The sequence below is a fragment of the Pinus tabuliformis genome, chromosome 9 (assembly GCF_031772625.1).
Source record: "Pinus tabuliformis cultivar Carrire ecotype Pingquan chromosome 9, CPIR1, whole genome shotgun sequence".
In the NCBI taxonomy this organism is placed as follows: domain Eukaryota; kingdom Viridiplantae; phylum Streptophyta; class Pinopsida; order Pinales; family Pinaceae; genus Pinus; species Pinus tabuliformis.
The window spans coordinates 498,054,933-498,061,764 of NC_142307.1; positions in this window are offsets into that span (position 1 = coordinate 498,054,933).

Genomic DNA, 6,832 nt, shown 5'->3' on the forward strand with positions numbered 1-6,832 from the left:
TGGCCTCTTCATGAAGAGCATCACAAACCCGACAGTAAGGAGGAGCATTATCAACCAAAGTAGTCAGCAGATTAGGAGGTCTCTGCTCACTAGTTTGACCCTTCCTTTGCCAATTGTTATTTCTATTATTATTGTTTCGAGGTTGAAAATTCTGTGTTTGCGATCTTTCCATTTGAATCAACCTATTCTGCAAAGTGGTTATCTCCTTATTATGATTAATTTCCATAGTTTCAATTTTTTGAAGCAATTTGAGAACAAGCTCACTTTCATCTCCTTAGACTGCTTTTCCTTTAGGTTCCTTTAGTTTCGTAGCAGCCCTATCGAAACCTGGGATCTCAGACTTTCCAGATGCGGCCTTGTCCTTTTCAAGCTCTATAGCTAAGGATTGGCAATCTCTATAATCATTAAGTTTAGCACGCCTTAATTCATAAGATGGTTCAGGACTAAAGGCATCAATGTAAAAATCTTGGAGAGTTTTATCTGTAGGTTTATAGTCTTGAGGTAATTCTCTAACAATACCGTTAAACCTTTTATTAAATTCTTCAACATTTTCATCCTCTCTCTTTTTTATTAGGCTAAGAGCTTTTACGAGGTGTCTTCCTTCTCTCTTATCTCCATATTTTTCTTTAAATGCATTAATGATCGACTGTAAGGAGTTAAATGAATTCTGAGGTTTTTCTGCAAACCAATCATAAGCATCGTCTCCTAGAGTTAAGATGAAAAGAGTCATTCTGACATCCTCATGGTCAAAATCAGCAAACCTTGCGTACTTAGCCATCCATATGCTAAAATCTCGCAAATGAGAGTTAGCACTAATCGCATTATTTCCTTGAAAATTAGGCAATTTATTGATCCCAATAGATGGAATATTGTTGGGATATCCTGGAATGTTAGAAAAATCACAAGGGGCATACATATCCATGATGCTGTGCCTAGCTTGACCTTTAAATAGCAAATGAATATCAGAGAGGTCTTCTTGTCCAAGGTCTACAAGAAGTGTACGAGAAGCGAGTTTGTGTAATCGTACCCTGAGGACCTTTTCAGGATCAGGAGTAGGGTTGCACAGACTGCTTGGATGTCTTCTAGTGTACACTCTTGAAGATAATATATGAAGTGGAGTCGCCACCTGAACAAGAAGTAAAACACGAAATAGCTTGAGATGAAAGAACCAAGGATAGAAAAACTCTATCCCCGGCAACGGCGCCAAAAAATGTTGTCGCATAGATTGACACGACAACGCTCAGACCGGGGGCCGTCACTCTAATCCCCGATCTCTCCGTTTAAGCCTGTCTCCCACTGCTAAGGGGGGTAGACCCTATGAAGTGACGAAGACCAACTGTCGACTAGTTGGTTGGGAGACACGATATGATAAGCACTAAATGGAGTTTGTGAAGTTAAAAGGCCAGTGCCTTGTAAGATTTATGTTTAAAAGATTACTTGCTAGATGATATAGAAATACAAACCATGAACAGCAATCATTTGTCATCAAACAACTAGAACAGCGCAAGATATCTGTTAAATCCACAAAGTTCTTATAATGAACAAAACTCAATAACGATATCCAGTAACTGAAAATTTTGAAGAGATGAATGCTTTAAACAACCACGCAAATCATGAATCATTAACTAGATATCATATTTATGCAGCTAAATCTTTAAAATGATCATTCGTGTGCATAACTTGAAAGTTTAAATCCCCAGCATGAAAAATATGACATGACAATTTTCTGAGAAAAACTAAATCCTGGCAAAATTCCCACAATGCCTTTTTATGCTTTTCAAATTATGGCAAAAATTTAAAGCTTAAAAATAAAATAAAATCCAAATCTACACTATATTTTTTTTAAATATATATATATATATATATATATATATATATATATATATATATATATATATCTAAAAAATGAAACTATTGAAATAAATCTAACATTTTAAACAATTTATAAAAATTTTAAATTATAACTAAATAAAGAAAAATAAACCTAAATCTAAATCTTAGCTTAAATCCCTAAAAAAAAAAGAAATAAACAAAACCATACTAAACCTTAATCTAAAACTTAACTAAGCTAATGTACATCATACGTTAAATTCAAAACAATCAAAATGAATGAAATAAAACGCTGAACATTAAAAAGGGCGTAACCCTAGCTCAGCATAAGACAGAAAGTGACTGAACGCTTTAAAAAATATTTCGATGATGGCACAGGTGACGGCGGCGAAAGGAGGAAGCTGCCAATGAAATAAAAAGAACGCAGGCTCGGTTACGGGAGATGAGATGTAAAAAATGGATCTACGATGAAAACCTGAGGAAACCGGAACCACAGTTGAAATTACCGGAGTATTGCTGGCTGGAACGATTTGATTGAGACCGGATTTCTTACCTGAAGAGAAACAGTTCACGCTAGAAAGCTTCAAGAAATGCGTTTCTTACCTAGCATCACACTTAGTCATTCCCATGTATAGAAAGATGAAGATCGATGCCTGAGATAACCTCACGTCAAATGCGTGAAGAAAAAGTCTGTGTGACGGGATGGGCTCGATGGCAGACTGAGAAAAACCCGATTATCCATGTGAAATGTTGCAGTTACCTCATGTTAAACTCCTGATCAACGTCAAAGCTCTGAGCATGCACATGAAATTCAACCAGTATCTGCGTCCCAGAAGCAAAACGAAATCCCTCAGTTACGTAGAGCCTGTTGAGCTGCTCTTGCAAACAACGATTTGTTTCACTGCGTCTTCCCTTGCAGATTGGCGTAATCACTGGGCAGAGGGGACGTGTGGAAGCAAGAGAACACACGGAGATCAGCGTATGGCTGCTGTAGATAGAACCGATTATGTATGGCTGTGCTTGCGAGGAAGAGGCAGCTTTCGCAGCAAATGAATCAATGTGAATTTTTTTTAATTTTTTTTTAAGACCTGCAAAACCCTGGACAGCGAAATGATAACCTTGCAAAACTTAATTATTTCAACAAGCACTTTGTCTCAGACTCAAACAAAATCCGCAAAGTATATGCAAAAAATTTAAATAAAAAAAACCATTAAAATTTGCTCTAAAATCGCAAAATTTACAGCTCTAGAACAGCTAGATTTAGCAATAACAACAGTAGAACATCAGATTTATTATGAAACTTCAAATTTGCTTAGAAAAATCTCTCATGTAAACCAGAAGAGTAAATTTAAATGATTAACCCAGGGTAAAAATTAGCTGGGCTCTGCAAGGAAGAGCCTGTGGGAGTTGGCTGGTTCAGCCTAGAACTTCCCCAAACGCCCACTGGTTTTCTTCAGTAACGGTTCCTTGCACAGCTCACTTCAACCATCAGTAAAGAGAGAGAGAATAATACTAGTTTTCAGAAAGTAATGGAGATACCTGCCATTACTCCAGAAACCCTAATATCATTCAAACCCTAGCAAGTGAACAAGATACCTGTGCTCACAATACTCTATAATAAGCTGTTATTAATGGCTGAAAAACAAAATATGCAGAAAATAGAATAGCTCACAACACTTCCAGAGAGTAACACCAGCAAGATTTGAACCCCAAAGTCTTCTTTTATTAACCAGAAACAGATTACAAGAGAGCTTCTTCAGCACAAGACTCACAGATCCAATGATCTCAAATGACCCCTAGCACCCTATTTAAAGGAAATGATCCCAACGGCTAGTTCGAGTGATCCATGTCGAAATGATCTCGACCGTCGATGAGGATCAAGACATCTCTTAATCTCATCCGTTGAATTTGATAATTCATTAAAAAATGAAATTTTGCATGTATTTACTCAAAATATTATTATTTTATTATTTTTTAGGGTTTTTGCTTTATTTTATAAATTTTTATTATTTTTTATTTATTATTTTATTTTTCAGTTATTTATTTATTTAATTTTTTTAATTTTTAATTCATTTTTAAATGGATCCTCGAACTTAGCCTTTGGAAAAAACACCTAGGACTTAGGACTTAGGACTCATGAGGGGATTTAAAACATTTTCCAACCCTCAAGACACTTTACATCATGACTTTTACAATTTTACATCTTAAGGGGAAAAAACCCATTTAACATAGACCCTCATAAACCACCCAGTTCTGCGACACAACTATAATCTAGCAGATTAACACACTAGGATTCTCCTAAGATTCTAGTGACAAAATCCATCCCGGCTTTGAGGTTAGGCTGAAGGAAAACTTTGCCGATCATGGATCCGTGAGACGAAAAACCTTTCGGGACGTAGATTATCACCTAGAAAATTAGGTCCACCTAGGCAATTTACAGACATGACTCATATCTGCTATGATTATTTACAATTTATACATGCAGACTGGGTTTAAAACATAAATTGATCAAGCTATTGATGACTGGAGGATGGCACGGTCATGTCGATCAAGCGCTACCCCTTTTTGCAAAGAAAAAGGGGGTGTACTGCTATGGGCAGTTGACCGGTAGTGGTCAACAAGCAACAAAAGAGAAGTGCAAAGATTATTTTGGGACATCATCTTCTGGGTATAGTGAAAATTCTTCTGGGAAGTGCAAAGTCTGGGCAGTAGATTCTCCTGGGAAGTGTGAAGTCTAGGCAACTGATTCTTCTGGGAAGTTCGAAGTTTGGGCAACTGATTCTTCTGGGAAGTGCTAAGTCTGGGCAGTAGATTCTTTTGGGAAGTGCGTAATCTGGGCAACGGGAAGTTAAGGAAGTCAAATTCTTCTGGGGCAGCGAGAGAGAGACTGTACTAAGTGATCAAAGTAGAGATCGAGGTTATCTTTAGAAGACCTAGAGACCAAGGTTCTCTAGGGATGTTGTGAAGGTGCAGTATAAGAGATAGAGACTGAGTTTCTTTAGGAGAAAGGCAAAGGAAGGAAGAGGCAAAACGTCAAGATGGGTGACAAGGTTCTTAGGAGGATACTATAGTCAGGGGTCTATGTCATGGTCTTGGTACTTATCAATTGAAGATCTAGAAGAAGAATTTTATCAGGTTTTCCTCTCAAGAGGTGAGAGGTTTTGGCCCTGGCTGGAGAAGCCTATATACTGTGTCACTCATCTTTATTTATTGGTAATTATCTTGATGAAAAGAACACACTAAGAATATAACAAATAAAGATCATAAGTTAAGAAGTAAAAACGTGTCACAAGCAATTATCAAGCAGAGAAATTGTTAACATTGAATGCCCTAGATTTCTCAACATTGAATCAGAGCTAAGCTGTTGAAGACAAAAAGGGGCAGTCAAAGCAAGTTGACACACTAGGAATAATATTTAAGAAAGAAGCAGAAACAGTAAAAGCACTTCAGATATCATCACATCATCAAAGGAAGTGGAAGCTCGTCAAATCTAAGGAAGATTGAATCAAAAGTCAATCCTCTCTCTTGAGGCAAAAGGTAGTTCTCCCTCACTGAAAGATTTCAAGCAAGAAGCAACAAGTTCATCATCAAAGTTGAAGATTTGATCTTCACAAGTAAGTGCCTCTTATTATAATATAATCTAGGAAAATGACTTCATGTTTTAAGGAAGATCAAAAGCTGGTGGCTTGGGAAGGTCTCCAAGCCATTCGAAGAACTAGCATTATCTGAATACATGGAAAAGGATCTCAAGGCTCAAAAGATACTCAAGGAGTCCATCAAAGATTCACTTATTTCTTATGTAGCAAAGCTAGAGACATATAGAGAAATATATGATAAGCTGGAAGGACTTTTCTCTAGAAGCACGGTAGAAAAGATCTTAACACTTAGATCTAAACTTCATAAATTGATAGTATCAAAGGATGAAGGAATATCATGATGCCTCTCTAATAAAAGAACAACTAAAGGATTTGGGAAACAAAGTATCTGATAACTAAATACTCACCGCTATTCTAAATGCATTAACTGATGAACAAAGTAACCTCATGGCCACTAGGGAAGAGGAAGCTATCCCATTCATCAAGTTATGGTCTCTCTGCAAGGTAGAAGGAGATAGGATGAAGAATGAAAGTGACAAAAGATCAAAAAGAAGGAAACAATTAGTGTCAAAACGAAAAGAAAGATTTGGAAAGTTCGGTACCCCAAAGAAGAAAAAGAAGAACATGGCTAAAGTAAGATGCTATGATTGTCACAATTTTGGACAATGCAGAAGAAACTATCCTAATCGCAAGTGGGACAGGGAAGATGACTATTCTACTAAGGAAGTAAAAGAACCTGAGACAAAGAAGCGTAAGAAGGAAGAAGCTACAAGATGATCTCCTTCATTAGAAGGTTTCTTTCACTTGTAAATTATAGATAGGAAGTAATGTAAAGCAGATAGGATGCATTAGAAAGAAGCATCGTAATAAAAGCAGTAGAGATAAGAGTTCATGACATGAGAAGTAGAAAGTATGTTTGTTACAAATCCTACCGATTTTAAAAATATGAAATTTCTTAGGAAACCTCATTAATACTTATAGAAGCAGAGGTCATCATCGTCTAGATCGTCATAGAAGAAAACATCTATCGAATGAGGATATGAAACATCTTGAGTTCCTCTGACAGAATTCTCATCAAAGGATTCACTGATAAAGAAAGGAAGCAAAAGGTTTTCATCATGAATTCCAACTTGTGGGATTCAAAGGATGATGGTATGATGACACAACAAGAAAGCAGGTCTAAAGGATAAAGTCCTTTTGAATAAAGCTACTACAAGAAGTTTGGATGATTGAAAGAAAAGGATGAGGTATGTATGCTCACATAGATTATGGTAAAAATTCATGTCATATGGCTATGGATCACTAATTCCATCCCAAAAAATCTGATCAAGAGAAGAAAGAATCCCCTCCTCCCAAGAATTGCGGAATAGCATAAGTCACACTAGATGAAATCAACATAATATATG